Raw genomic sequence first — 10,995 nt, forward strand, 5'->3', positions numbered from 1 at the left:
GGGTGGCTCAGTCGGCTAAGTGTCCAACTCTGGATTTTGGCTCAGGTCAGGATCTCACACTTCGTGAGATCAAACCCCACATCGGGCTCTGCACTGACAGTCCAGAGCCTGCTTGAGATTCTCTCTCTCCCTCTCTCTGGCCCTCCCCTGCTCACTCGCACTCACTCTCTCTCTCTCTCAAAATAAATAAATAAACATTTAAAAAAAATACATTTCCAAGAAATCCTCTGGGCCAAACAACAAAACAACGGGAATTACAAAAAATTTTAATCGAATGACAATGAAACATCTTTATGATGGACGTGATCACATATGATGCTAACCTGTGAAATGCACAAAAGCCATGCTTAGAGAGAAATTGGTAGAGCCTTAAATGTATATATTAGAGAACAATAAAGGCTGAAAGACAATGACCCAAACTTCCATCTCAAAAGCTAGGAGAGGAAAATGGGAAACTAAACCCAAAGAAAGTGCCAGAAGGCGTGGCTGCAGAAGGTTCCGGGGTCTGTAGAGGGACGCTGCTTTGGGGATGTTTTGCGGGGCTTCGGGGGGCAGGTGGTCTGTGCCCCCAAATGTCAGCTCCAGCCACCTTCTGTCTTTTGCCCTTTATCCTTCTCTGCCAGATATTCTTGCTAACCTAGTCCTTATGGTTTTAATTTGCATTTACCCGATTACTAAGAAGGTCGAGAATCTCTTCCTATGTTTGGAGCCTCAAGCGGTTTCTCTTCGATGAATTGGAATTCAGACCTTTTTCCCATTTTTCTACTCCTTGTCTTTTCTTACTCTGAGTTGTAGACGTTCTTATAGTACGGAGGCCAATCCTTTATTTGCTGTATGTTGATGGCAGGAGGTATTTGCAATACCTCCCGTGAGTTTGTAGCGTAACTTTTAACTTCTTTTAGGGTAGCTTACATTGAACAGAAGGTTTTAATTTTAAGGTGGCCAAAGGTATGAGTGTTTTCCTGTGGTTTTTCTTGTGGGTTTGTTTTGAAAGTTCTTCTGTATCCCCAAAGTCATGAAGATATTCTATTATAGTTTCTTCTAAACGTGTTAATGTTTCTCTTTCCCCACGGATGCCATAACACACCTGGAAATTATTTGGGGGGTCATGTGAGGCTGATTCCATTTTTACAGTAGATGAAATTAAGGTTCTGATTGGTGAACGGACTTTTCAGGCTAGAAATGGCCGAGCCTGGAATCAATATTTGATTGACATATGGCCGTTCCCCTCCACCCCGCAGCATCCTTCCAGAATCCTCCAAATTGAGCTGTGCTGGGCTTCTGATCCTGAAATAGGTGCTAGGAGCACAGACATTAGTTGGACCCAGGCCTGCCTTGGAGTTCAGTCTGATGGGGCCAGGATACGCGCTATCGCAGGGAATGCCTGAATTATGCGTTCCCGAAGGCCAAGTACTAAGAAGCAAGCACAGGGCCAACTCAAAGCCCAGAGGCGAGGCTGGGGAAACCCTGCCCCAAAAGCCAAGACAACACAAAGAAAGTGCTTATTTCCTAGTTACAAGTGAGCAAAACAACCTTGGAAAGTCAAAGAAGCCAGCCCAGAATTATCCGTGGAAGGAAAGAGCAAGAATGAAATTGGAAGTCGGGCCGTTGGAAATGAAGTCTGGCCTCCCTTGCCCTTTTGGCATTGCTATACAGAGAGAAAGAAGAGAGCAGCAAGGACACCCGGTGGCAGCTGTGGGCAGCCCCCACCACCACCCCAGCTGCTGGACCCCCACCCCCAGCTCGGGGCCTCTGTCCCACGGTGCCCTGCAGCCACTCAGGGGTTCCCGAGTTACCAAGCAATGCCTGTCCAGGCCAGCTGTGGCCAGGTGTCTCCAGCCAGCCCGCCCCCCAGGATACAAACACACACACACACACACACACACACACACACACACATGCCCTACTCTGATGCCGGGTGCTGGAGCCTCATGCTCCAGGAGAACGTCTGCTCTGGGGCCCTGCACGCCGAGCTCAAATTCCTGAATCTTCGCCCATCCGCTTGTCCTCCTGACCCCCCGTCCGGGCTGCTCTGTGCTCAGTGCTGGGCGACCCCAAGGGCAGACCGGGCACGTGCCCGGGGCTCTGGGGACACACACAAAGCTCAACCTCAGAAGGCTGATCAGAATTTCGCAATCAGAAAACCTAAATCCCACCCACTGTCGCTACAAGGTCTGTGTCAATATGCAAAATGTGGGTCACAAGGGGTGAGGGGGCTCCTCTCTCGCACAGAGCTGAGATCTCTGAACGAGCTGAGCCGTGTGTCCACGGTGGCTCAGCGACGAGAAAGCTGACGACAAAGTTTTCCCAGCTCCATTCTGCCATAATCCCTTTCTCTTCTTTTCTGACCCTTCCTTTCTGCGTCCTCCTTCCTGTCTGTCTCCTTCTCTCCCCTCTCTTTCCCTCTGAGCTACGCATAATCATCTCCAACCCCAAAGCACTTCACATTTGGTGAAAAGCACTTCAGTTTCGAAGTGATTAGAGGTTGAAGATCCGACGTTTAAAATTTAAATTAAACCAATTAAAATTACAGGGCCACTTCACGTGTTTTAAGCAAATAATTATTTTTTACAAACAGATCTCAGAGGCTGGGCCCAGCCAGGTACTGAACAGGCGTGACAAGGTGCCAATAGCTGACCTCCAGGGCCAAGCGGCCTGACCCCACTCGGGTGGCTCAAAGAAGCTCCCCCATATTCTGGAAGAAGACAGCCCCCAGCCTCCAGCGGTGCTCCTTCCCGCTCCTGGAACCAGTCAGGACCCTAGACTTTCCCTTCAAGGTTCCCCAAAGAGTGGCACTTCCCGCACATGGAGGTGGCCGTCACTCACAGGAGGAAGCAGAGATTCTCTGTCAGGTCCCCGTGATCCACGCCCAGTGACACACCCACTGCCCTCCCCTGCGCCCAGCAGAGGGGAAGTGGACCTCAGGGCCACCAAAACGCAAAGGGGATCTCAGGTTTATCCAGCACGTTTCGTGTGTGGACGCAAGAATGAATCGGCAACGTGCCTGCCCTTGACGAGCTCAGCCCAACAGAGGCGTAAAACTATAAATTTCAGAAGGGGGTTGTCAATAATACAGAAAATCGCAGGAGGTGCTGGAATAGAACAGAGATGGGAGTGATTGACTTCTGGGGTCCTCTGGGTCGGCCTCATGGAGAAAGGGCTACAGAAGCTGGGGTCGGCAGGATGAAGGGGAGTTTTCAGGCGGACAAAGATCACGCATTCAGGAGACGAACACTGCTCTAGGCCCACGGCTTCGTGTTCCTGCTGCAGAACGATGAACTAGGATGAGACACTCAAGTCATCTTCTCTTACCAAGTGGGAAATTCAGTCTCAAAGGTTTGAAGCTCCTGTCTGGGCTGGAAAGTTCTAAGCTCGAGTCCAGGGCTAATTCCCAAGGCCCAAGTACGTTTCTTTTCCCTCTTGGTTGCCCTCGGAGGCCAGAGATCTGTGTTTCGTGTCTTTTGTTCCCTCTTCTTCTCTACTCCTGGCCAAACTGCAGCCTGGGATCAAAACCAACAAACCAAGCAGCGGGCCTGCCCCTGCCCCCCTGGGGGGGGGGGGGGGTTGCTGCCTCCTGCCACCCCACACCCACACCCAGCACGGGGGAGGGCAGCCGGTTGCCGGGCCTGGGAGGCAGCTGGAACAGAGAGCGAGGGAAAATAGTTCACGGTCTGTGTGGCAAGGGGAGACGGGCCGCCCAGCTGTGGCCAGGAGAGCCAGGAGGCCAAGCCCAGCCCAGACATTTCAAAAACAAACCTGGATCCAGCTTTCCATCCCCCCGGGGCGGGCCCCACCCTCCAGGAGGAAGGTAACTCCAGCCGCCCAGGTTCCTTTCTTTGGGAATCCTTGGTTTGTAGTTTCCTTTTTCCTAATTAGGTTTCGGAGGCCAGAATCTAGGCAGCTTCCGTACTCAGCCAGGTTGGACGTGTGCTGCCGTGTTGACTTAAAAATTCTCCCCGAAAAGGGATAGTGGGTGGGGGGCGGGGGGCGGGGGAAGCATTCGGTAAATAAGAATTCTCCCTGGGGCTGGGGGCAGGAGGGCTGGGGGCAATTATTCACAGGTACTAAGTTTCTATCAGGCAAGGTGAAGAACTTTTAGGGACAGCTAGCGGTGATCGATGATCGGTGACCATACAGGATGGTGAGAACAGATTATGTTACTGACTTGTGTACTTACGGGGACCGGTTAAAATGATAAATCTTATGTTATGGATATTTTTACCACAACAATTGGGGCCTGCGATGTCTTGTAAATGGATGAGACATAAAGACAGATAACAAAAAAAGAAGAAGAAAGACACTTAATCTTCAGTGATAATTATTTTGCCAGTGGGGACAGAGGGGGAAACACTTCCATGCTTTGGAAAGTTATTGGTTCATTGGCCCAAGGGGGACTGGAAGCAAGAAGCTATTTGGACAGTCGGGGGGGGCAGTGAGACAGAGACACCTCTGGAACATCTTCACCCTCTGGGGACACGCCTTAAAGGTGGAGATCAGCGGAATTGTTTCTTTTCTTTCAAGGAGCAGACTGATATCTGTGTCCAGGGGGCAGGACCTCAGCTCTTGGGCCCCTCCTTAGGACCGGGTCCTGGGCACAGACCAAAGCGGAGGTTGAAGAAGGTGGCACTTTGTATACAGTGGTGCAGGTTAGTGGAGCGTGCACAGCCGCCCCAACGGGAAGCCCTTCATTCCGATCCCAACAGCTCTGTGGTCTGACCTTGCCAGGGTCCCTTTGTCTCCCTGGTCCTCAGCACCCTCTCGTTGTGCATGTGGCCAAGATCCCTGAGTGGAAGGAGCTAGCGTGTGTGTGTGTGTGTGTGTGTGTGTGTGTGTGCGCGCGCGCCTGGAGCACAGTAGGGCTTCGACAAGGGCTTCGTCTCTCTCACTGTTGCTCCCAAGAGGAGCCCTGTGCCCGACCGAGGCACCATTTATTCTTGGGGACCAAGAGGGACCCTCACCGAAGTCAATGCTGGCAGGAGTCACTGGCAGGGTAGAAGCCTAGCTCTCTCCATCCAATGAGCTGTGTGATTCTGTATCCAGGACGGGGTGCAGACAGGAGGAGAGGGGGGATGTGAAATCCAGAGCAAACCACTGCTAAAAAAAAAAAAAAAAAAAAAAAAAAGAAAAAAGGAAGAAGTAAAAATAAAATAAAATATATATTTTTTTAATTTTAATCAAAAAAAGAGCAAGCCACCGCAGCGGGGCCCCACACCCCCCGGCAGTGAAGGGTTGGTTCAGCTTCCTGGAGTCAAAAGCTGCGGGTCAGGCTACAGCAGTTTGGAGGCCTGGGCTCTAGAATGAGTGAGAGGGGAGCTCGAGCGGCAGGCCAGCTGGCTTTTCTCCCGCAGTTTCTTCTTCCCTGCATGTAAGAACCATAAGCTCAGGAGGATAGCCGTCTGTCCCGCCCAGTTCAGGGTATAGAGAGTCAGGGGTCACATTAGCAGAAAGACTCCCCTCCTACCCATACCCCAAACAAGCTAGCTCTTTCTCAGCCAAGAACACTTCCCTTGCTTAAACAGAGAGGACAGGGACCGTTTTAGAAACCCACCCCGGGGCCTTCTCAGTCATTGCTACCCACTGCCCTTCTGCACGGTACCCACGAGGAGCCTTTGACTGAGAGAGTCCTGAGATAGGCTATCCCTTGCAAAGTGTTCCTCAATCTCAGGTAGTTTAGGAGTATTTTTACCCGTGGCGTCTTATGGGACTTACAGGATTCAAGTTCTAGGGACGTATTTTGGGAAGGGTGGCCTTCCTTTTTCCTAACTACTGCTAAATCTGGCTCAATGCTTGTTGTCTAAATGCTTCCCAGTGACACGAGCAGCCTTCACTGGAGTTCTTGGAGCCTCGGTTTTAACATCCATAAAATGGGGTATCGTGCGTAGCATCCACGTAGGCCATTGCTTCTGGAATAGAGGAAAATACTCTCAGAACACACAGGCCTGGGTTGCCTACAGCTCCCTGGGAAATAACAAAGCACCGCCTTTTTTTTTTTTTTTACTCACCACATGTTGCTTTTACTTATTTATGCACACATTCAACAAACATTTACTACCTGACAGACCGAGGAAGGTGTAATTACCCCCTTTGTGTTGTCGCTGCTGTTTGGTTTGGGATGAGGGTGGACCTGAACCTGCCTGGTAGCCCACAGCCATCCATTCCAGGGCCAGGATCAGAACCCTGGTCCGTCTGAACCCAAGCACAGTAGTTCTCCACCGCCCAAGCTGGCACGGGCTCCTGCCCCTGGCCGTGCAGGTGCCAGGAGGCATACAGCAAGGGAGAAATCAAAGGTCCCTCTCCAAGGAGGTCACAGCTCCACAGAGAAGTCTCTGTGGGAGCCTGGGAAGGACCCAGGCAGGTGGACAGACAGGTTTGGAAAGCTCAGAAGCAAAGGGGCTCCTTCAGAGACAAAAAAAAAAAAAAAAAAAACCACGTGAGTAAGGAAGGTTGACCGGGCAGGACCACGTGGGGAGGTGGGAGAGGTGAAGGAGGTGTGGGAGGACCACACCATGCGGATCAAGGGACGGGGCTGGCCACTGCGGGCACCAGGCTTCGTGGGTTTCTGATTCTGGTTGTTGGATGTCCCGGGGGTGCAGAACGCTCATCTGAATGCCGTGTAGAGAGCCATCACACAATGCCGGTAGGAATGTAAAATGGTGCAGCCACTTCGGAAAACAGTCCGGCGCTTCCTCAAACGATTGAAGAGAGACCATACGATCCAGCCATTCTACTTCCAGGTATCGACCCAGGAGAAATGAAACACACGTCCACTAAAACATGAGCAAGAATGTGAAGAGAAGCATGATTCAGGGGCACCTGGTTGAGCGTCCGGCTTCAGCTCAGGTCATGATCTCATAGTTCGTGAGTTCAAGCCCTGCATCGGGCTGTGTGCTGACAGCATGGAGCCTGGAGCCTGCTTCAGATTCTGTGTCTCCTTCTCTCTCTGCCCCTCCCCTGCTCATTCTCTCTCTCTCTCTCTCTCTCTCTCCCTCTCTCTCTCTCTCTCCTCCCTCTCTCTCTCTCTCTCTCTCTCTCTCTGTCTCAAAAACAAATAAACAATGAAAAAGAAATGTTAAAGGGAAGCATTATTTATAAGAGTCAAAAAGTGGAAATAACCCAAATGCCCATCTGTCTATGCCTCACGGATGAATAAAATGCAGTCTGTCCGTTCAGTGAAGTATTATTCAGCCATACAAAGGAATTAAGTATTGATCCATGCCACTGCATCGACAGACTTTGAAAACATGATGCGGAGTGGAAGAAGCCAACCACAAAAGACCACATGTATGATTCCATTTATATGAAAAAGTCCAGAATAAGGAAATCTATAAAGACAGAAAGTAGACGGGTGGTTTACTGGGCCGGACAAGAGGTGGATGGGAGCCAGTGATATTGAGTGATGAAATGTTCTAAAATTCATGGTGGTGGTGGTTGTACATACCTGTGAATACACTAAAAGCCATTAAGTTCTAAACTTTACATGGACTCATTGCATGGCATGTGAATTAGACCTCAACAAAGCTGTTTAAAAAGAACTTACAGAGCAACCTAATACTTCATGCATTAGCTTAGTTACACTTGACCTCGCCAAGAGGAGGTTTACTTTATCTCCCGCTTCACAAATGAGGAAAAAGAAGGTTCAGAGAGGTTAAGTGACTTGACCAAAGTCAGAGCTAGTGAACAGTCCTTCCAGTCCCGCCCATGCTCCAAAGTCCCGGCTTCTCCCAGGACTGTCACTGCAGCGTCACGGGGCTGTCAGGCCCAGCTGGCTTCCCCACCCACTGGAGGCCAAGGCTGGCGGTGCTTTTCTGCAGGCCCCCAGAACCAGTCGGTCCTCAGCCTACCTGGAGGCTCCACTCTCTGGCTATTCACCAACGACCCCCCAACCCCACCCCATCAGTGTTTCCCACTGTGGGCAACGTGGCCAGGGCAAGCTTTGCTTCTAGCCCAATCTTTATCTTCAAAGACGATTTCGGCTCCAAATATTTATGGCAAAATACAAGAGAGCACCTTCCTTCACTGGGGCCTGTGTTTGAAGTCATTTTCCCAGCGCACATGTATTTGATAGTCAAATCTCTCCGAGGGCACATGGAGATCTGGTGGCTGCTGGTGCCCCACGTTGGCGCCCACCCCCCTCCCCCCAGAGTTAGCCAAGAGCCCCAGCAACATTCACGGGGTAGCACGTCCAGAGGCTTCTAAGGATGCCACGCCCAGTGTACTCAGGTTCTGACTGTGTCTGCTGGGTCCATCGGCACTCTGCCAAAGGGTCCTAGGCAAGGTGTCCTCTCCGTGGTAGACACTCATCATTGGGTGAGACACAGAGCCGGGGACGGCCATTGGAAATCTAACAGCGCCATCATCTCCCCTTGCTAAAGCCATTCCCTTAACTGGAAAGTGGGGACAATAACAGTAACTTTAGGATTTTACAAGATTATTTTGTAAAGGGCTTAGAGCTTAGGATAGCACACGGTAAGAACTCAAGAAATGTTAACTAGGATTATTTTCTCCTCTACCCTCCTTCTCCTGCTCCTCCTCCCCTTCTTATTTTTTTTTTCCATTATTAAACACAGAATTCTGCAGATCAAAATACCTGCACAGTATACTACATCCCCAGTCATCCACATAAGGATCTCTGTTCCTCAGAGGACCCTGCAGCTTAGGTATCCTTAACACCCTCATTAGAGAGAGAAAATTAAGGCTCAGAGAAGGACAGTCGATTGCCCAAGGTCACACAGCTCAACACAGGTTGGCTGATTTGGAAGCCTAAGCTCATTTGCTATGGCCCTACTGTCTCCTTCTCCCCAAATGCAACCACAGTAAGTCTGACTTAAAAGTAACCACGGTGCACAAAGGATCGATCGTTCGTCTAGTCTGGGAGCACGTTTAAGTTGTGAACTGCCGATGAAGGTTTGGGGGACGCTAAAATCAGGACTGTCAGCACATTCCTGTGGTGGGGGAAGTCAGCCCCCGCGCATGACACAGCTAAGCACGGCCCCACCCTGCTCCCCACCCACCCCACCTCATCAAGGTGGCCAGGCCAGGTCAGGCGGAGCCAGGCCGGCCTCAGAGGCCCCTGGCAGGAGCATCCAACCCCAAAGGATTCTTCAGGCGAGGTGGCCTCGGTCCAAGGAATTGACCAAGGGCCCCACCCCAGCCTGTGCTCGTTCAAGATTGCATTTTTGAGGACTGGTCAGGACAAGGCTGGGGAAGTGGTGCCAGGTTGCCTTGGGCTTTCGGCACGCAATGGAAAGAAAGCTCTCAGGCCCTGGAGGGCAGGGGTGGGACCTCTCGTGTATGGAGAAGATTCCCAGCACCAAGCCAGGCGGTGAGCTCTACAGGTGTGCTGTTCAGGCAGGAAGCCAGCCCGTCCTTCTACCAGGGCCAAGCCCTGAGGACAAAGGCTCCAAAGGGGACAGGAGAAAATCCCAGAACAGAGGTACAATCACGCAATTTGGAGTCAGCAAGACCTCGCTTTAAGTTTGCCTCTACCGCACGGCAACTCTGTTAGCCACCTGACCCCTGAGACCCGGCCCCTTCCTCAGGAGGAAGGGGTCAGTGACGATCACCCACCTCCCACCCACCCCTGGGCTTGTTCTGGGGAAAGGAGACCATGCACTGATTCGACATTCTGTCCTCGCAGCTTTGCCATGGGCTGGGGACATGCCACCAGACGCTGGGATGAAGCACTTAACTCAGGCATTTCATACTTGATTTACAAACCACCCACTCTGCCAGGCTCACTTTCCCCGCAGCCTAAAATTCACCTGCTCACCCCTTCACTCACTTAGCAAGTTGCTCATTCTCTCGATTTCCAGCATCCAATGAAATGCCCAAGCACGGCATGACTGTCACTCCCCCTAGACCCCACTCAGTGACTCACTCGTGCATTTATTCATTTACCCATTCATTCAACAGACATGTTAAATGCCCAAGCGTTTTAGGCAAAAGCATCTCTCAACCTGGAATTTCCTTATGAATGAATGAATCCCAAGCTAAGGGGAAATCACAACTACGGTTCTTCCTACATATATCTCGGCAAATGACGCAGTGCTGTGCTGAGGTGGGTGAATTCCGAGCTCGTAAATTCTGGCTTTAAGAGATCCCGTTATACCCAACCTTCCGCTATGATTCTGCCTCTTGACACAGTGGCCCTGGATTGCCACCTTCTCTCCCCAAACAGAGACTCGCGTAAGAAATTCCACTTGAACTGGAAACCGGCATCAGGATTTCCCTTTTACAGGGATAGCTGTGATATGGGCACGCAGAGGGCCATCGCTCCCCCCAAAAGAGTGTTTCCCCAAAGTAACTTAATGGTTTCAACGAGCGGAAGGAAACCAGATCCTCGTGTCTTAAAAAAGTGTTTAAATCATCATAATAATCCCATTCACCACCTGTATCTGAGTCAGCACACCCACTTTTAAAGTCAGAATGCTGTGGGCCTGAAGGCCCAAGCATCCAATTCTATAAACACAGACAGAAGCTGCAAAGCCAAAAGGCCAGACCATCCCAATCTGTCACCCTTTCCATGCTGACAAACTCTGCACTCCCCCTTGGACGGATACGCCCGGAGGCTTGAGGTCCTGTCTGAGAGCGGGATCCTCACCAGGCGACCTGGGGCCCCACGCTCCCACTCACCCGCTCCCCCCACCGCTCAGCCAGCCCCTCCCTACCTGCTGTCTCCTTTGGGCAGACCAGGTGTGCTCCCTGACGGATTGCCCAAGGGGCCCCTCCGTCCTGGAGGCAGATGAATCCGGGTGGCGGGAAGCACCCACCGGGTCTTTGACAGACGGCAGGCACGTCAAAACTGGAAATGAGCCTGTCTTGGGGGGACGTGTGTTTTATTCGAGTGCAGGTCAGTTTCTTTCCTGACCACACCCTGCTCCCCCACCCCCTCGGCTGCCTCACCCCGGTTCCTACCTCCTCAGGGCCGGGGGCGTGAACGAGAACCACGTTTTAGCCAAAGGGCAAGAGAAAAGAACCAGGTTTCCTCCCATTTTA

This window comes from Panthera leo, chromosome B3 (assembly GCF_018350215.1).
Source record: "Panthera leo isolate Ple1 chromosome B3, P.leo_Ple1_pat1.1, whole genome shotgun sequence".
Lineage (NCBI taxonomy): Eukaryota > Metazoa > Chordata > Mammalia > Carnivora > Felidae > Panthera > Panthera leo.